The sequence below is a fragment of the Bos indicus x Bos taurus genome, chromosome 2, assembly GCF_003369695.1.
Source record: "Bos indicus x Bos taurus breed Angus x Brahman F1 hybrid chromosome 2, Bos_hybrid_MaternalHap_v2.0, whole genome shotgun sequence".
NCBI lineage: Eukaryota > Metazoa > Chordata > Mammalia > Artiodactyla > Bovidae > Bos > Bos indicus x Bos taurus.
The window spans coordinates 116332123-116354074 of NC_040077.1; the positions used below are offsets into that span (position 1 = coordinate 116332123).

Consider the following 21952-nt stretch of genomic DNA (forward strand, 5'->3'; position numbering starts at 1 on the left):
TAGGATGTTGACATTTTTTTCCAACTGTGTGAAACAAAACCTAAATCATCATCTTTTCCAGAATTTCACAAACTAATATTTTATTTCCTTGTTTTTTGAAAGAATTAAGAAAAGAAATAATAATATAAAAATAAAGGTAGGGTCAAGACTGATAGAAAAAAATGCTTGTTCCTTAGGGACTAGATTTTAACTTGTTGTCTTTGGAAAAAAGTAACTGAGTCAACTGAATTTCAAGTAACTCATATCTCAGTGTATAATTAAGAGGAAATAATAGATCTGGGTGAGAAATAATAGATCTGAATATATCAATTAATGGTATATTCAGAGAAAGTCTAGTTCACTGAGGAAATGATAGTCATGTGAACAAATTTCCAAGTATAAATGTTTCATGGTTATGATAATCTGCATGATAGAAGAGATGGTTGGATAAGTTATTTTGCTTTGCTACATGTTAAATGAAATTTTGTGTTTGACTATATAATTCCCTTTTTATTAAGTGTTTGTTGTTCACTCAGTCGTGTCCCACTCTCTGTGACCCCATGGACTGCAGCACGCCAGGCTTCCCTGTCCTTCACCATCTCCTGGAGTTTGCTCAAACTTATGTCCACTGAGCTGGTGATGCCATCCAACCATCTCATCCTCTGCCATCCCCTTCTCCTACTGCCTTCAATCTTTCCCAGCATCAGGGTCTATATAACATCTAAATGTTCATTTAGGTAGTCCAGACACTGAATAAGAATTTCTACCTGTGGGGATCATATTTACTAAATTATGGATTCAACTTTTTACTCTGGTTAATCTAAAATACTGGAAAGTGAAATGTGAACAGCTTATAAAGAAATATAAAGGAGGACATAGAAAAATAGTGATCACAAAAAATTTAAAAAAAAAACCTGAACATTTTATTTTAATATTTTATCTCTACACTTTTAGAAAAAGCTACTCTAGCACATAGAAATTTATGATAACTTCAAATTGTTTTAAGGTTAGAAATAAAGAATTATTATTAGTAAATAATAGTTTGGAACATCTTGATTCAAAATCACAGGTTTGGACATACTAGACATAATGCTGCTACTGCTGCTTCTAAGTCGCTTCAGTCGTGTCCGACTCTGTGCGACCCCAGAGACGGCAGCCCACCAGGCTCCCCCGTCCCTGGGAGTCTCCAGGCAAGAACACTGGAGTGGGTTGCCATTGCCTTCTCCAGTGCATGAAAGCGAAAAGTGAAAGTGAAGTCGCTCAGTCGTGTCCGACTCTTTGTGACCCCATGGACTGCAGCCTACCAGGCTCCTCTGTCCATGGATTTTCCAGGCAAGAGTACTGGAGTGGAGCGCCATTGTCTTCTCCATCTAGACATAATATATGACTTTAAATAAAAGCCATTACATGTTCAACTTTCTTAAGAGTTTGCTCCTTGTCCAAAAATTATGTAAATTTAAATGATTATTTTATTTCTGTTCTTAAAAGAGACAGTCCTCTTTTCTAAAAATAAATATGAGCAAAAGTTTGATCTTTTCTCAAATGGTACTTGTAATCACAATCTACAATCCATGAGGAAAAACTTCAAAAGCACTTTAAAAGAAAGACTTGCCTTTCCCTCTTTTAAAGCCTTGGTTTTGACTCCACTGAAGTAATAAGCTGCAAATAGGGCAGAAACCTGGATGAAATATCAGTGATGTATGATCTTGGGTACACAATTCTCTAGATTTAGTCTTCCACTGATCAATTCAACTGGCTTTTTTTTTTTTTTGGTTTTCCTAATTTGTCCTGAAAAGACAGTTTTCTCAGCTTGCGTGTCAAGGTTTCTTACAATACCCTAATTTTCTAGATACTTTAAGATGTCAAAATGTCTTGATATACAACTTTAAAATTACCTACCTCCCACTTACACAAAATTCAACAACTAAAATGTGTCTATGTATTGCCACATTTCTTCATGAAACAAACCTCTCTCTCCCTGTCTCCCTATCCCTCTTCTCCAACTGATCTTCACCCTTTTATTCACAGTAAGTGATTTCTGCCCTGTGTATCTTGACTATATGATAACAAATTATAGCTTTTATGGGGTATTTTTCTCTATAATTGAATCAACTTTCTATTTTATACTTTGTACATTTTTGCTCAAAGTTCTGCATTTTAGAATGCTGCATAGCAAATGTATCATCACATTCAAATTACTAAATTGCTTAAAAAAAATGATTTCCCAAGAAGCGTTTAGTGTGTTATACAGCACATTGGTTGATGCTGTACAGTTAATTCTTTTATATTCAATGGGAATTATTTGCTATTAGATTAAACAGGATTATTACGGAATTTTATATGTCTTCCTGTTTTTTAACATATTATTTATAACATGGTGATAAATGCAACACAATACCCTCACAAGTTCCTTAGTATTGAAAAATGATAAATTATTGTTACTTGAAGCAAAGGATAATAATGCAACATAAACACAATCTTCTCTCCAATGACTCTTCTGTCAACATAGTTCAGTATGATGGAAAATTGTATAACTAAATCACAATCTGGTTAAATTTCATGGCCATTGTTTCTTCTACAAAATGCTGTCATCTTAAAATAATGAAGATTTGTTCATTTCCTTTCTTTGCCTAAAATAGTATTTAGCCATTGGTATTTTTAATCCTAAAACATAAAATCACTGAACAGGAAAAAAGATAGGATTTGAGAATACTTTAAATTTTTGTCCTTTTAGAATTTATTGATTGTGCTACCCTCCCTCAAGGGAAAAAAAAACTAAAAATAAAACAATTGTAGAAAAAATTATAGCCAATTAAAGAACAAAGAATAATAGGTCAAAGACTTAATTATTAGAACTGTGATCCTTTTTTACATTTGAAATAAACTACAAGCAGTGTTAATTTGAGAGTTTTTCAAAGTTATAGCCAATCATTGGCATTCTTAATATTGAGTAATTACAGCTTTATTTCCCATAACCATTGGAAATGTCTTTCACTAGAAATAACAATTGGATTCTTTTCAGCTAATAAAAACCCTGGCCGGTAGTACAGGAAAATCAAGCTTTAAGCTTTAGGAGGCTATACACAAGGCAATTCTGCCCTACGAACCCCTGAGATTACATTTCTGTTAGCTAGATTTCCAAATTCTTTTGACACACTTAAACTTCTCCCTGGACCTTTAAATGCTTCATGCAGCCAAAATTTCAAATTCTTACTTACCATTAAATTCTTAATACAAAAGCATTCTTTAACCTACGTACAACTTGTGGTGGTCAACAGGACACATCTAGAGCCAGATGCCTGGATTCAGCATGTTCGGTCCTGCCCCTGACTGGGCATGCTGTCAGCATTCTGTGCCTCAATGTCCTCATTCCTCTGTTAGTAATGGTACTGTCCTCCTAAGTTATGTAGGTGTGCTTAGTCATGTCTTTGTCGTGTCTGACTCTGCAGCCCCATGGACTGTAGACCGCCAGGCTCCTCTGTTCATGGAATTTTCCAGGCAAGAACACTGGATTGCCATTTCCTTCAGATCTTCCTGACCCAGAGAACAAACCTGCATCTCTTGCAGCTCCTAAAACAGTAGGTGGATTCTTTACCACTAGTGCCACGTGGGAAAAATGTGCTTGTGTATGTAGGGATTATTAAATGGGTTAATACACATGAACGTCTTGGAGGAGTACCTGGCGTGTCACAAGCATCATAGAGCATCCTTTATTTTTAAACTGAAGTATAGTTAATTTATAATGTTTCAGCTGTACAACAAAGTGATTCAGTTATGGGTAAATAGATATACATATATATCTGTATTCTTTTCAAATTATTTTCCATTATAGACTATTACAAGATATTAAATATAACAGTTCTATGTGCTATACAGTAGGCCCTTGTTTATTTTATGTACAGAAGGATTCATTTTTATTAAATACACTTATTGTTATAAATCTCATGTCACTATTTTATAACTCTTTTTATTAACTCTTCTTAGTACTCACTGTAAAAAAACTTATTTCTTCTATCTTCCCCAAATGGCATTTTTTTATGCTTTGCTGTACCTGAAGCCTATCTTTTCCTAGCTAACACAGTATTCAAATCAAGTCATGTACTGTTATTGTTGCTGTTGTTTAGTCACTAAGTCTTGTATGAAATTTTGTGACCCCAGAGACTGCAGCATGCTAGGCTTTCCTGTCCTTCACTATCTCCTGGAGCTTGCTCAAACCTCAACCTCATGTCAATTGAGTCAGTAATGCCATCCAACCATTTCATCTTTTGTTGTCCTCTTCTCCTCCTGCCCTCAATTTTCCCCAGCATCAGGGTCTTTTCAAATGAGTCAGCTCTTCACATCAGATGGCCAAAGTATTGGAGTTTCAGCCTCAATATCAGTCCTTCCAGTGAACAGCCAGGAGTGATCTCTTTAGGATGGACTGGTTGTATCTCCTTGCAGTCCAGGGAGCTCTCAAGAGTCTTCTCCAACATCACAGTTCAAAAGCATCGATTCTTCCGCACTCAGCTTTCTTTATAGTCCAACTCTCACATCCATACATGACTACTGGAAAAACCATAGCCTTGACTAGACAGACCTTTTTTGGCAAAGTAATGTCTCTGCTTTTTAATAAATATGCTGTCTAGGTTGGTCCAATGGAGAAGGGAATGGCAAAACACTTCCGTATTCTTGCCTTGAGAACCCCATGAACAGTATGAAAAGGCAAAATGGTAGGATACTGAAAGGGGAACTTCCTGGGTCAGTAGGTGCCCAATATGCTACTGGAGATCAGTGGAGAAATAACTCCAGAAAGAATGAAGGGATGGAGCCAAAGCAAAAACAATATCCAGTTTTGGATGGGACTGGTGATAGAAGCAAGGTCTGATGCTGTAAAGAGCAATATTGCATAGGATCCTGGAAATAGAGGAAATAGAGGAAAGGATGCAAAGAAATAGAGGAAAATAACAGAATGGGAAAGACTAGAGATCTCTTCAAGAAAATTAGAGATACCAAGGGAACATTTCATGCAAAGATGAGCTCGATAAAGGACAGAAATGGTATGGACCTAACAGAAGCAGAAGATATTAAGAAGAGGTGGCAAGAATACACAGAAGACCTGTACAAAAAAGAGCTTCCGGACCCAGATAATCATGATGATGTGATCACTGACCTAGAGCCAGACATCCTGGAATGTGAAGTCAAGTAGGCCTTAGAAAGCATCACTATGAACAAAGCTAGTGGAGATGATGGAATTCCAGTGAGGCTATTTCAAACCCTGAAAGATGATGCTGTGAAAGTTCTGCTCTCAATATGCCAGCAATTTTGGAAAATTCAGCAGTGGCCACAGGACTGGAAAAGGTCAGTTTTCATTCCAATCCCAAAGAAAGGCAATGCCAAAGGATGCTCAAACTACCGCACAATTGCACTCATCTCACATGCTAGTAAAGTAATGCTCAAAATTCTCCAAGCCAGGCTTCAGCAATATGTGAACCGTGAACTTTCAGATGTTCAAGCTGGTTTTAGAAAAGGCAGAGGAACCAGAGATCAAATTGCCAACATCCGCTGGATCATGGAAAAAGCAAGAGAGTTCCAGAAAAACATTTCTGCTTTATTGACTATGCCAAAGCCTTTGACTGTGTGAATCACAATAAACTGTGGAAAATTCTGAAAGACATGGGAATACCAGATTACCCGACCTGCCTCTTGAGAAACCTGTATGCAGATCAGGAAGCAACAGTTAGAACTGGACATGGAACAACAGACTAGTTCCAAATAGGAAATGGAGTACGTCAAGGCTGTATATTGTCACCTTGCTTATTTAACTTATATGCAGAGTACATTATGAGAAAAGCTGGGCTGGAAGAAACACAAGCTGGAATCAAGATTGCTGGGAGAAATATCAATAACCTCAGATATGCAGATGACACCACCCTTATGGCAGAAAGTGAAGAGGAACTAAAAAGCCTCTTGATGAAAGTGAAAGTGGAGAGTGAAAAAGTTGGCTTAAAGCTCAACATTCAGAAAACTAAGATCATGGCATCTGGTCCCATTACTTCATGGGAAATAGATGGGGAAACAGTGGAAACAGTGTCAGACTTTATTTTTTTGAGCTCCAAAATCACTGCAGATGGTGACTGCAGCCATGAAATTAAAAGACACTTACTCCTTGGAAGGAAAGTTATGACCCACCTAGATAGCATATTGAAAAGCAGAGACATTACTTTGCCAACAAAGGTCCATATAGTCAAGGCTATGATTTTTCCAGTGTTCATGTATGGATATGAGATTTGGACTGTGAAGAAAGCTGAGTGCTGAAGAATTGATGCTTTTGAACTGTGGTGTTGGAGAAGACTCTTGAGAGTCCCTTGGACTGCAAGAAGATCCAAACAGTCCATTCTAAAGGAGATCAGTCCTAGGTGTTCATTGGAAGGACTGATGCTGAAGTTGAAACTCAGTACTTTGGCCACCTCATGCGAAGAGTTGACTCATTGGAAAAGACCCTGATGCTGGGAGGGATTGAGGGCAGGAGGAGAAGAGGACGACAGAGGATGAGATGGCTGGATGGCATCATGGACTCGATGGACATGAGTTTGAGTGAACTCCGGGAGTTGGTGATGAACAGGGAGGCCTGGTGTGCTGTGATTCATGGGTTTGCAAAGAGTAGGACATGACTGAGTGAGTGAACTGAACTGAGGTTCGTCATAACTTTCCTTCCAAGGGGTAAGAGTCTTTTAATACATAGGTGCAGTCACCATCTGCAGTGATTTTGGAGCCCCCCAAAATAAAGTCTGACACTGTTTCCACTGTTTCTCCATCTGTTTGCCATGAAGTGATGGGACCAGATGCCATGATCTTCGTTTTCTGAATGTTGAGCTTTAAGCCAACTTTTTCACTCTCCTCTTTCACTTTCATCAAGAAGTTCTTTAGTTCTTCTTCACTTTCTGCCATAAGGGTGGTGGCATCTGAATATCTGAGGTTATTGATATTTCTCCCAGCAATCTGGCTGCAGTCACCATCCACAGAAAATTTGGAGCCCCCAAAAATGATATCTCGCACTGTTTCCACTTTTCCCCCATCTTTTGTCATGAAGTAATGTGACTGGATGTCCTGATCTTAATTTTTTGAATGTTGAGTTTTAAGCCAGCCTTTTCACTTTTCTCTTTCACCCTCATCAAAAGGCTGTTAAGTTCCTCCAGCATTTGAGTAGTATCATCTGCAATCCTGAGGTTGTTTAAATTTCTCCTGGCAATCTTAATTCCATTTTGTGCTTCCTCCAGCCTGGAGTTTGCATGATGTACTATGCATACAAGTTAAATAAGTAGGATGACAACACACAGCCTTATCAGACTCTTTTCCCAATTTTGAATCAATCGGTTGTTCCATGTCTGGTTCTAACTGTTTCTTCTTGACCCACATACAGTTTTCTCAGAAGGCAGGTAATGTGGTCCAGTATTCCCATCTCTTTAATAACATTCCATACTTGTGATCCACACAGTCTAGAGCTTTTAAGTAGTCAATAAAGCAGAAGTATATGTTTTTCTGGAATTCCCTCGCATAAGCTTAAATGCATGTATGCATGCTCAGTCATTCCGACTCTTTGTGACCCCATGGACTGTAACCCACCAGGCTCCTCTGTCCAGGGAATTCTCCAGGCAAGATATTGGAGCCATTTGCTACTTCCTTATCCAGGGAATCTTCCTGATCAAAGGATCAAACCAGAGTCTCTTGTGTCTCCAGCATTGGCAGAGGGATTCTTTACCACTGCATCACCTTGGAAGTCCATAGTCTTAAATAGAGGAAAGTTAGATCAAGGAATTTGTATTAGTTTCCTCTTGCTGTCACAAATTGTCACAAATTAACTGATTTAAAATAGCACAAATACATTATCTTACAATTCTATTAGTTAGAACTCTGGCACAGATCTCATTGGGTTAGAATCAAGGCAACAGTAGGTTGCATTCCTTTCCGAAGGCTCTAGATAAGATACATTCTCTTGACTTTACCATTTTCTAGAGGTTAGCTACATTCTTTGACCCAAAGCCCCTTCCTCAATCTTCAAAGCCAGCAGCATCAAGCCAAGTCCTTTTCATGCTGCCTTTTTTATTTTTCTCTGATTCTCTCTCTTCTGCCTCCATTTCCACTTTTAAAAACCTCTGCAATTTCATTCAGCCTTCCTGGATAATCCAGGAAAATCTATTTAAAGTTCATCTGATTAGCAATTGTATATACATCTTTTCTTCATTCGCTTCCCACATAACATAATATGTTAACATAACATGTCCCAGGAATTAGGAGGTGGATGTCTTTGGGGGCACTTATTTTGCCTGCCACAAAAGTTAAGGATTTATCCACAGGATGTGTAATATGACGACTATCTTGGAGAGAGTTTCTTGGGAGGATGCGAGGGGTGGAAGTAATAGTTCAGTAAATGCAGAATGAAGTGGGCGGTGAGAAATAGAGTGACCATGGAAAACTCTGAGAAGCTTGGTTGTGAGTAAGAGGAAGCAGAGTGTGGCTGTGCATGGTTTGGAATCTAGGAAGTATTATTTTATGGGAAATTGAAAAACTCTCTAAACCAATATGAAGTATCCAATTGAAGGAGGTTGTCTGTACAACAGAGAGAAGTGATACTCATTAGCTTAAGGTTTCTGAGAGAACAGGTAGGGAAATAATATTAAGCCTGCATTTGCCCCTATTATAAATAGAAGAAATGAAGGTAGACATGTAGACACATTTATATTAATGTGTTATTAGCAGAAATCTGAAAGGTTCACATTTTATGTCCTCTTTTCCCACATTAAATGCCAACAAGCAAAGGAAAATTGAATTAGCAAACTGAGGACATGATCATTAAAAAAGAAACATAGCATATAGCTATCGTATTTCCCCAGTGCCTGAAAATTCCTGCCAGCTAAGTGAAAACTCCTAGCTCACACTGCCCATAAATGAAGTAACTTCCTAGTGTTGTCAAGTTTTATGCTCCATCAAGGTTGATGGTGTACTTTACACTGTTTGGGAAACATAAACCATTTCCCACTCATGCTATCATCTTAAAACACTTTGGATTTTTGACTAAATAACTGACTAGGCAGCAATTTGTTTGGAGAATGATGGAGCCAAGTGATTTCTAATGGAGTCTCAGAAGATTCTGAGAAAAAGAGAATGTACCATTAACAGAAACAAACATGGATATGGAACGTACCAAAGCTTATTTTCACATCTCGGGTACAATTTATTACTAAACTAAGGGTCAAAAGGCCCATTAAGATCCAGAGTCTAAAGCAGCCAATGAATATGTTCTTTTATATTCAGGAAGCCAGAGGCACCAAGAACTAGGCGCTACTCTTTTCCTGCTTTATAAATAGGATGGAGATTCTAAGTGTACCAATTAGAGGAGATAGATACAGCTCAGCAAGATACTCTGGTCAGGGTTGCAAGATAAATCACAGAATACCTAGTTAAAACTGAACTTTAGATAAAGAGCAAACAATTTTTTTAAGCATAAGTATGCACTAGATATTGCATCAAAAACTTTTACATTATTTTTTGTTTTGTTTTTCACATGAAATTCAAATTCAGATTTAGCTGGTTAACTGTGTGTCCTCTTTTTATTTGCTAATTCTGGCAATCATAACCCTACTGAAAATCCAGATATTGCCTATTTGCCAAGTGTAAAACTGGATTCATAAGCTGAAAAAATTTTCAAACCTCTTTCACACATGAGAATTCTGAGTATACTGTCTGAAATCCAAAATACTAATGTTTCTGGAATATTTCACTCGTTCATAACAAATTGTAGGTTTGCAATTTAAACAGGACTAAAATAGCTATTTTGGGAAAACACTTGTGGTTGCTACATGTTTTTGGGCCATGGATTTCCTTGAAGTCTTCCCTGATAAACCTTTTCAGGACTAATTATCTATTTTTTTTTTGTTTGTTTCACTATAATGCATAATTTTGTTTGTTCATTACTCCATCAATGAATTGGCCAAATAAAAGTTGATTTGTGCTGTGCTTAGTTGCTCAGTCATGTCCAGCTCTTTGTGACCCCACGGACTGTAGCCCACCATGCTCTTCGGTCCATGGGGATTCTCTAGGTAAGAATATTAGAGTGGGTTGCCATGCCCTCTTCCAGGGGATCTTCCCAACCCGGAGATCAAACCCAGGTCTTCTCCCTTGCTGACAGATTGTTTACCATCTGAGCTATCAGGGAAGCCCAAAAGTGGATTTAGGTAACCGTAATCTTTGTAGAATAGGCTACTTTTCCAGACCTATTTTTATATCAGAAGTAACAGACCAGATGACACCAAGTATTATCATCCATTTGGATAACATTTCCTTGAAATCTACCTCATGAGTACCTACTCATTTACATTGTTCATGAATATGACTGACTGGCTACACCTAAAGAAGTAAAGATAAAATGGTGAAGAAGATATACCAGAACTTGCACTGGAGACACCAACATCTGTAATATTAGAGAGAGAACAATATTAGGAAAGTGTCAATGAAAAAAGGCAATGCAGAGGAATAAGATGCATTGATGTCACGGAGGCCATCATGACAGCCACTCTAAGTGGTCCAGATTTGGTGATCAGGGACACTTATCAGATCTCTAAACTGAGATTCTGGATTTTCTATTGCAGAGGCCATCAAGCAATTGCTTGGTGAGGTTAAAATACAGTGAGGAGGAGGTCAGTGTGGTTGGAGCAGAGTGGGGAGTGCGATTAAAGACAAGTGAGAGAAGTTGGCTGGTGAGATTGCGCAGGGTTCTGTAAGCCAGAGCAAGGAATTCAGTATAATTGGTACTATTCTTTCATTGCTGAAAAGACTTCAGGAAACTTCAAGCAAGAGAATAGCATGGTAAGTGCTGAATTGTAAGAAAACAGGGTGAAAACTTGAGCTATTTTCAAAGATAAATGATAAGTAAGTAAGCAAGTACTTACTTAGTAAGTACTGTGTCAAAATAAAATGTTTCTCTATGCCCATAAGGTAAAATATTGAAATTGCTAAAAACAATGTCAGAGCATATAGCTAAGAGGAAAATGTGCGCAAAAAGACAACAATGACATATTTTATCATGATAAATGTAGACGAAGCAAAGTTTCTTATCAAAAATACAAAAGCTCTCATATTAGCTAAGACCAAAGAAATCCAATAAAATGACTACAGATTTGTTGACTCATAAATATATGTACATAGATGTTGCTATTGAACTGTTTAAAAACAAATATCCATTTTAATCTATTCTTTAAATACATTAAATATGTATTAAGCTCTAATGTTTTGAATTTTAACATAAAATACCAAATTTCAGACATGCTGTAATAATTAAAATGCTAATTCCCAGGTGTTAACAATGTTAGCTAGACTTATTGCGATGATCTCTTTGCAATGTACACAAGTATCAAATCATTATGTTGCCTACCTAAAACTAATAAACACAAGGTATTCAGAGTTTTACATTGACATATACACATTACTGTATTTAAAATAGATAACCAATAAATATCTACTGTATAGCACAGGGAACTCTGCTCAATATTCTGTAATAACTTAAATGGGAGAATAATTTGAAAAAGAATAGACACATATGTAATGTATGGGGCTTCCCTAGTAGCTCAGATTATAAGGAATCTGCTTGCAGTGTGGGAGATCTGGGTTCCATCCCTGGGTTAGGAGGATCCCCTGGAGAAGGGAATGGCAACCCACTCCAATATTCTTGCCTGGCAAATTCCATGGACAGAAGAGCCTGAAAGGCCACAGTTCATAGGGTCCCAAAGAGTTGAGCATGACTGAGCGACTAACACACACACACACCTATATAGGTATAACTGAATCACTTTGTCATACACCTGAAACTAACACTGTCAATTAACTATGCTGCTGCTGCTGCTGCTAAGTCGCTTCAGTTGTGTGCGACTCTGTGTGACTGCATAGACGGCAGCCCACCAGGCTCCCCTGTCCCCAGGATTCTCCAGGCAAGACTGGAGTGGGTTGCCATTTCCTTCTCCAATGCAAGAAAGTGAAAAGTGAAAGCGAAGTCGCTCAGTCCTGTCTGACTGTCAGCGACCCCATGGACTGCAGCCTACCAGCCTCCTCCACCCATGGGATTTCCCAGGCAAGAGCACTGGAGTGGGTTGCCATTTAACTATACCTCAATATAAAATAAAAAAATAAAGAACAAGGTTTCTCGTACTTGAAACAAATAAACATTTTTTGTAACTATCCTTGACTATTCAATTCTTGGACTGATATCTAAGAAACAGCATTGCATTACTAAAGGAGGAATATTTTAGATTGGTAATGAGGAAAATAAATTAGAAATTTGTAGGGAAAAGTCTATATATAACTCAGATGGTTGCACAGAATTGAAATCTTAAAATATACCTGAGTCTGCCAGGATACTGAAAGCTAATTATCACGGTGAAAGGAGCTGACCTAAATAGAAGTGACTTCAACATCCCTCCTTCCACCTCCAAGGTGCTACATTTTCAGAGGTGTGTGTGAGAGTGTGTCTGTGTGTGTGTGTGCATGCCTAAGTGATGCATGGTGATGGGGAATGCTGTGTTAAATCACAAAGGGGTGGTTATTCCAAGTCTTATATTCTTCTGTAGTGGAATAATTCCCTTAGTGAGATAATCGTTTTATAATTTGTTACTGATTGCACTTAGAAAGCATTTCATAAATGACAAATGAGAGATCCCTAGAGAGGGCTTGCAATTCTAATTAAGGTATGTGACAAAACTAAGTGTGATTTAAGAAATAAATGACTTGAGGTTTGGAGGAAGATTTTCATGGGGACACAGCACACCCACCTATCAACACTTTTATAAGCCATCCCCTCAAGGACGTCTGTGGTATGAGTTTGGGGTTCCATTTATCATTAAGGAAAAAAATATGCAGATTAAGTGGAAAGCTTATTATAACAGACATTCTGCACTTGGGAATTTCTGTCTAAATTTTATAAATTGAACTACTAAGTGATTGCCTGTCAATTAGAATGACTCTGGGCTCCCCGGGGTGGCTCAGCAGTCAAGAATCCACCTGCAGTGTAGGAGAAGCAGGAGACTTGGGTTCAATCCCTGGGTCAGGGAAATCCTCTTGAGGAGGTGTCAACTAAAACATACACAATCTGAAAGTACAGCGTTATTGTATTTGGTGAGACTGTTTAGGACTCTGAGCCCTGGGAGATACCACCTCAGTAGCTCTGAGAAAACTGCTCCAAGTATGCAGGAGAGAGAGTCAGGCTATATACAAGTTTGCAACAAAAGGAGCAGGCAGTCTGAACATCAAAGTTAAGGAATTTAGCATTCTATATATATGTGTATGTGTGTGTGTTAGTCACTCAGTCGTGTCCTGCTCTTTACAACCCCATGTACTTGTAGCCCACCAGGATCCTCTGTCTTTGGGATTTTGCAGGCAAGAATACAGGAGTTGGTTGCCATTTCCTTCTCCAGGGGATTTTCCTGACCTAGGGATCGAACCTGGGTCTCCCACATTGCGGACAGACTCTTTACCATCTGAGCCACTAGGGAAGACTGCTCTTTCCTATTCTATGCATGGGAAGATGCAAGCCTCTGGGCTCACTGAATTCATTCTTTTCATATGCCCCCCGGCTCTCTAGGGTAAACCCTGTTTTCTTGTTTTCATTAAGAAGTGGCATATGGCTGCTTCGTGCATTCCCCCAGCTCCTCCGCAATCACCATGAGGGGTGGCAGGATCCTCTGGATCTCAGTTTTGGGGGCCCTCATTCCCATTTGGAAGCCAGAAGTCACTGATGGCTGTGACATTTCTTATTTATTGATATGGCAGGAGATATTTTCATTTCACAGAGGACACAGCAACCCACTCCAGTATACTTGCCTGGAGAATCCCATCAACAGAAGAGCCTGGTGGGCTATAGTCCACAGGGTGCAAACAGCTGGACACAACAGAAGCAACTGAGCATGCGAGCACGAGAATGGCTTTAAAATAAATACTGATCATTTGACTCTAACTTACCATTCCCAATATTTTTAATGGATCCCCAGGCTGAAATCAGCTGCATTTCAAAATGAAAGCTCATTTCTTTTGTGTCACATGAATGGCAGTTAATAGTCCTTCAAGCTTTTCAGTGGAAACAATTACCAAAATAACTCCAACAATATTCACTCCTTCTCAATATTTGCTTCAGTGAAATATAAACAACTACAAATTTTGTTGAGTTCTTGATCATCTGGCAAATCAAGACAAAGCACAAAGATATGTTAGTTCTGAACAAGAGACAATTTATCTCATGAACAAAAAGCATCTGTGGTCAGAGGACAAATCTTTGACAGTTACAATCATGCCTAAAAGGCCACCATAATTACAATGTTAATGTTTCTCAATCAGACCACATCAGTGCTCAGAAAACCAGGTTGCTTGTGAGATTCTGATGACTTTCTTTCTTATCAACTGTGAATCATGTCTTTCCTCTGCAATTAAGGCCTCTGATATGCATGGCAGTCAGCAGCACTGAAATAATGAAACAAATCAGGCCAAATATACTGCTGTTAGAGTTAGAAATGGGCTTCCCTTGTGGCTCAACTACAAAGAATCTTCCTGTAATTACAATGCAGGAAATCTGGATTGGGAAGATCCTCTGGAGGAGGGAACGGCTAGCCACTCTAGTATTCTGGCCTGGAGAATTTCACGGACACAGAAGCCTGGTAGGCTACAGTCCACAAGGTCACAGAGTCAGACATGACTGAGTGACTTCCACTTTTTCTTCACTTTCTTCAAAATTAGCAAAGCTACAACAAATGCTGATCTTTTGCCTCAACTTGTGCATAGATATGAACAAGTCACTCTAGAAATACTCCTATTTAGATTTAAAGGTATTAGCAAAGTGAAGATTTGTTGTTGTTCAGTCATTCAGTCATGTCTAACTCTTTGCAACCCCATGGACTGCAGCACACCAGACTTCCCTGTCCTTAGCTATCTCCCAGAGTTTGCTCAAACTCATGTCCATTGAGTCAGTGATATCGTCAAACTATCTCAGTCTCTCTCTCCCCATTCTCCTCTTGCCCTTAATCTTTCCCAGCATCAGGGTCTTTTCCAACGAGTTGTCTCTTTGGATCAGGTAGCCAAAATATCGGAGCTTCAGCTTTATCATCAGTCTTTCCAATGAATCAGTTCAGTTCAGTTCAGTTGCTCAGTCCTGTCCATTCCAATGAATATTCAGCATTGATTTCCTTTAGAATTGACTGGTTTGATCTCCTTGCTGTCTAAGGGACTCTCAAGTCTTTTTCAGCACCACAGTTCGAAAGCATCAATTCTTTGGCACTCAGCCTTCTTTATGGTCCAAATTTCACATTTCTACATGACTACTGAAGACCATAGTTTGATCGTAAGGACCTTTGTTGGCAAAGTAATCTCTCTGCTTTTTAATACACTGTCTAGCTTTGTCATGGATTTTCTTCCGAGGAGCAAGTATCTTTTAATTTCGTGGCTTCAGTCACTGTCTGCAATGATTTTGGAGCCCAAGAAAATAAAGTCTCTCACTATTTCCATTGTTTCCCATCTATTTTTCATAAAGTGATGGGACCAGATGCCATGAACTCCATTTTTTGAACGTTGAGTTTTAAGCCAACTTTTTCACTCTCCTCTTTCACCTTCATCAAGAGGTTCTTTAGTTCCTCTTCGCTGTCTGCCAATAGGTTGTTGTCATCTGAGTATCTGAGGTTATTGGTATTTCTCCTGACAATCTTGATTCTAGGTTGTGCTTCATCCAGCTTGTGATTAATCATTCATTTTGCCATTTTTCATGATGTGCTCTGCATAGGAGTTAAATAAGTGAGTGATAATATACAGCCTTGATGTACTCCTTTCCCAGTTTGGAACCAGTCTGTTGTTCCATGTCCAGTTCTAACTGTTGCTTCTTGACCTGCATTCTCAGGAGGCAGGTAAGGTGATCTGGTATTCCCATGTCTTAAAGAATTTTCATTTGTTGTGATCTACACAGTCAAAGATGTTAGCATAGTCAATGAAGCAGATGTAAATTTTTTTTTTTTTTTTTTAATTCTTTTGCTTTCTCTATAATCTAGTGGATGTTAGCAATTTGATCTCTGGTTCCTCTGCCTTTTCTAAATCCAGCTTTTACATCTAGTAATTCTTGTTTCACATACTGTTGAGACATAGCTTGAAGATTTTGAGCATTATCTTTCTAGAATGTGAAATGAGATCAATTGTGCAGTAGTTTGAACATTTATGGCATTGCCCTTCTTTGGGACTGGAACGAAAAGTGATCTTTCCTAGTTTCTGTGGCCACTGCTGAGTTTTCCAATTTTGCTGGCATAATCAGCAGTTTCAGAGCATCATCTTCTGGAATTTTAAATAGCTCAGTTGGAATTCCATCACCTCCACTAGTTTTGTTCATAGTAATGCTTCCTAGGGGCTCACTTGACTTTGCACTCCAGAATGTCTGTTTTTAGGTGAGTGATCACACCATCGTGGTTATCTGGTTACTAAGATCTTTTTGTACAGTTTTCTATACATTCTTGCCCCCTCTTCTTAATATCTTCTGCTTCTATTTTGGCATTGCTCACTTAAGAGGGCTTTCTTATCTCACCTTGCTATTCTTTGAACTCTGCATTCAGATGGATATATCATTCCTTTTCTCCTTTGCCTTTCACTTCTCTCCTTTTCTAAACTCTTTGTAACACCTCCTCAGGATATGGCCCATTAAAAAAATATTACATAATAATTTAATTGAAGACAGTGATGGATTCCTTTATTTGAAGGTTTTTGATAACTTCAACATATAAGATAAATATGAAACAGGATATAGTTCAACTATTTTTATGGTGAAATAGTATCTGACAGATTTTATTTTCTTGGGCTCCAAAATCACTATGGATGGTGACTGCAGCCACAAAATCAAAAGACACTGGCTCCTTGGAAGAAAAACTATGACAAACTTAGAGAGCAAATTTAAAAGCAGAGACATCACTTTCCCGGCACAGGTCCATATCATCAAAGCTATCTTTTTTCCAGTAGTCATGAATGGATGTGAGAGTTGAATCATAAAGAAGGCTGAGCACCAAAGAATTGATGCTTTCAAGCAGTGGTGTTGGAGAAGACTCTTGAGAGTCCCTTGGGCTGCAAGGAGATCCAACTAGTCCATCCTAAAGGAAATAAACCCTGAATATTCATTGACAGGACTGATGTTGAAGCTGAAGCTCAAATACTTTCATCACTTGATGTGTAAAGGGCTGACTCATTGGAAAAGACCCTGAAGCTGGCAGAGATTGAAGGTGAAGGGAGAAGGGGGTGGGAGAAGATGAGATGGTTTGATAGCAGCACTGGCTCAGTAGATATAAATTTTATCAAAGTCTAGGAGATCAGGGAGGACAGAGGAGCATATTGTGCTACAGTCCATAGGTTCACAGAGAGTTAGACACAACTTAGTGACTGAACAGCATCTGGTGCTTGTTGTACTTCATACAAAACTAAACTAAACTTCCATTAGAGTTTAGCTCATGTTTACAAACTTCGCTTTTCAAAGAAACGTTTTTTTATTCTCTGCTCACTCTTCATGCCAGATACCGTGATGGGCCTTTTACATGCATGATCTCTAATCCTCAGTGTAACTCTACACATTAAATATTCTTATTCTTATTTTACATATGAGGACATTTAGGAGCAAAAAAACAAGGGGATTCCCAAAGAGAAAAATCAAGAATGTGGCACAGTTGACCCGCAAATAAATAAGCATAGTGGGAAGGGTGGTGTGAAGGAGAGAAGTGTCTCAGAACAACGTTTGTTAACATCACTGTTAGTTAAAGGATGACAAAAAAAAAAAAGGTTAGACAAAACATAGCAAAAGAAATAAGTGAAATATTGGTGATCAGACTAAAAGTTCTCTATAGAAGGTAATTAACAAGTATACCTTTATAGGGGCCAGTTCTCCAACCAACCAAAGCCATATTCCTCTGTTCTACCTGCTCTTCTATTTTGGTTCAGACATTGGACTTTCTCATTATAGAGGTCATTATTTTCCCTCCTTAAATCACAAGAAGTCACTGGGTCCATAGAGTAGCCCTTCAGTCAATTTTATTTATAGATTTCAGTTTTACATATATGCCCTCGTTCACTGTTCTGACTGAATACATGCTTTCCAACCACTCTAAGACAGAATGTGAGATTTGTACCTGTAGAAATGAGTGCTTTCTCACTAGAGGGTCTTAAGGCAAATATTGTGAGTAAAATAGATGAACTTCAATGCATGAAACTTGTGACATCTATATTATCATTTAGGAAGTTTTGAAAACTTCTTTCTCGTATGCGAACTGTGTTCTGAGTAAGTGCAGTTGTCAAAGACTGAGTTTCATAAGCCAGTTCTAGTGAGTGTAGTGCAGTTGAGAGGCCCAAGAAAGGCTTCAGTTCTCATATATGTGGGCTGGATTTCATGTAACCAAAAGCCTAGACTCCCTATCACCGAGTAGCCCCAGTGCTGGCTTATTGCATATGAAATGAAATTGTTACCTTTGCAGATGGCTTTTTAAATAATGATTTATAATATGATTTTTCATTACTATGTTACTGGTCTATCTCTTTCAACTACATATAAGCTTCATGAGATCAGTGATGATACCATATACATCTCTGTGCCCCAGAAATCAGCAGGAGTCCCAGAATCCAGGAAATGCCAAATGAATGTTTATTCTACTAAACAAGGGGTAAGGTATCTGTCTAATAAATGATGTTGGCTATGGGAGCAAGGATGGTACAGTACGAACTACTGGAAAATTCACCACAATATAACCTTCGCATAAAACAGACACAAACACATTTTGCTATATAATTTTGCTATTTCAGTTTTGGGTCATTTTAACAGTCAGTCATCATCATATTAACACTGTAAAAACACCCACAAAACTCATGTCATTCCACAGTAAGAATTTATTTCTCACTCAGGCATCTGTGTGTCACTGGAGATTTGGCTGATCTAGGTTGGGCTCAGATGGGTTTAGTTTTTCCTCCACAAGTCTGTCATCTTTCTTGAACCAGAGCATGTGGCATGCTCTTCTCAATGCAGAGAGAAACTAACCACGTAAACTCCTCTCAAAGCCTCTGACTGCATCACATCCACTAACAATCCCAAAGCCATGACTATGGGCACATCACTCTGTTATAAAAGATATAATAATTTGTGCCCATAATTCAATTCACTTCTTACTCTTTCACTTCTATGTAAACAAAGGGACCAAACATTGTATACTTCCAGGAAGCATTCTTTGCAGCTGTATTCTAGAGGTGGCCACTTCATTGTATTCTATGCATTCTATGAAGCCCCTGTACTTCATAGGTATGATTGTCTAAAGCACTTAGAGCTAGACAAGTTGTGCTTGTGATTAATTTTATACTAAATTACTGAAAATGTACTCATGAAAAATACAATATTATTTATAAAAATAATTCAACTAAAATTTTATTTCTAAGTAATATATTCTGACAAGAGAAAAGAAATGACTGTAATTGTCCTAAAAACGGAAGTTAAGACATGTCAACTGTATAAATTTCTTCTCAATAGAGTTTTGACTGTGAGAAAATATTAGAATCTATTCTTTCCTAAAGATACAACTTAGCAATGAATGACATGAAAAAGACCTATTTACCCACTATATGTATATATATCCTTTTATATACATAAATATATGGATAGATTCATAAACACTTCTCAGCAAAAAGTTTGGAAGGGAAGATATGCTAAGACAAAGATATTAAAATCCCATTAATTACAATGGAACTAACGGTGAGATAAGATACCTAGATTTTGATTGGCTGTAGATTTGAAGTGCCAAGGTGACATAGAAGGCTCAAAGTAAAAACAGTATTTGAGGTAAGACTGGAAAAATGGGAGAGAGACATTAATAACTGGAGGAAGGAGTGTTCTAGACAAATAGAAAGGGAGTTTCAGAAACTCTATCAGCAGAAGTCTACCCCCTACCCTCCAAGAACTCCTGTGCTCTAAGGTCAATGAGGCTACAGAGAAGTGAGAGAGGAGGGAGAAGACGAGAAATAATAAGAGAGATAGTGGTACTCTTTCCCCTTAACTAGTTGTGCCAGGGCTTGTAGGCCACTTTAAGCCTCTTAGTTTGGGAGAGAAGGTCCCTAGTGGCTCAGCTGGTAAATAAATTGCCTGCCAATGCAGGAGACACAAGAGACGTGGGTTTGATCCCTGGATCAGGAAGATATCCTGGAGAAGAAAATGGCAACCCACTGCATTATTCTGGCCTGGAAAACTCCATGGACAGAGGAACCTGTCAGGCTACAGTTCATGGGGTGGCAAAGAATTGGACATGACTGGGCACATGTACATGCATGAAGGGCTTTGAATTGAGGAGTGATGTGATGTGACTTGTTGGTCAAAAGATCACTGAGGAATGTGTTGAGGATAGACTGTAGGGGACAAGAGTGAAAGCAAGGAGATCTTTTATACTTGAGTCTTTGGCAATATTCCAATTGATTGTGGGGTGTGTGTGTGTGTGTGTGTGTGCGTGTAAGGGCAGAGAAGGAAATGGAAAGAGCCAGATTCTGGTTCTATAATGAAGATGCCTGTATAGGATTTGTAGATGGTTGCAAACTGAGTGTGTAAGAGAGAAATTGATAGTGACTCTAAGATGTTTGGCTTCAGACATTGAAGAAAATTGACTTGCCATAAATGAGATGGAGAAAACTGTAGATAGAGCAAATTTGGGAAGAAAGATCAGGAGCTATTTTGAACATGTTAAATTTTAAGATGTTTATTACACAATCTGATTGAGATCCTGAGTAGATCATTGGATGTACCAGCGTCAATTCCAGAAGTCAGGCCAGGTTAGATATATAAAGGTGGGAGTCATTATCATCTCATAAATATTTTATAATTTTCCTTTTATGATGAATATATGACTTAAAATAGATATTTCTGAAATGAGTTTAAATATTAGTACATATATTGATATCTAATTTTATTTTGTCATGTCAGAAAAATGTCTTTCCTCTGATCCTGATCTTCTGAGTTTAGTTCATAGTCAGTCTGTAAAATTTTCCATGTGTGCTTGAAAAGAATTCACTGGTTTTAGGGTATATACAATGACTTTTAATTGCAAATTTCAAATATGGATGGGTATTAATTTATCCCTTAAATAACTTAAGCATTAAATTTTATCAATTTTAAGAAAGATATATTCTATACATGTGAAAAGTGAAATATTTTATATTTAATTTTATCTCATTTTTAATGTTTACTTAATGTATTTTAAGGCTTTTTAAATGAATCTGTATCAGTTCAGGACTGTAAAACCTACATAATGAAATTTCTCTTTTATAATAAGCTTTCCTTAATAATGCTTCTGGAAATGGAGTCTCTTTTTTTGGACAGCTTTTAACTGGTATTCATATAGTATAGCTTTTCCATCTTTTCCCATTCCTTTCCCTCAAACTTTCTCTTTTCATTATATAACTATGCTTATTTTTCTGATATTTTCAGTCTTTTAATATGAGAGTTTAACTCATTAGCATAATCACTGGCACTTCAATTTATTTCTTCAATTTTCTTTTTGAAAAAATGTTATTCTTAAAGTCATTTAACTGCTTTTTTTGTCCTTCCCTGCTTTCTACTAAATCGATCAAATTTAATATACTCTATATTGTATTTTTGGTTCTCAACTACTTTGGAAATTACACATTCATCTTCTATTCTGTCAGTAAACATAATTAAATAATATAATCAATAAAAAATTCTCTGACTTCTGAAAAGTTTAAGAATGTTAGAATCTCTTACCTATAATTTTTTCCTACATTCTCCATCTTTGTTTGAAAATATATGTATTTTCATTTATCAATGATGCCTCAGTAAGTTTTCAAATTCTAGGTTGACAGCTATTTTCCCTCAACATTTTGATGCTCTTTGTCTATTTCCTATGTTTTCATTTACAACATTTGAGAAGTTTGCTGCTAATTCAATTCCTAGTCCTTTGTAAGT

The 21952-nt window shown here is 37.7% G+C and overlaps 1 pseudogene; it reads left to right on the top strand.

The window, feature by feature from the left end:
- Nucleotides 1-21952, top strand: part of LOC113900410 — a 155292-nt pseudogene that overhangs the window by 87106 nt on the left and 46234 nt on the right.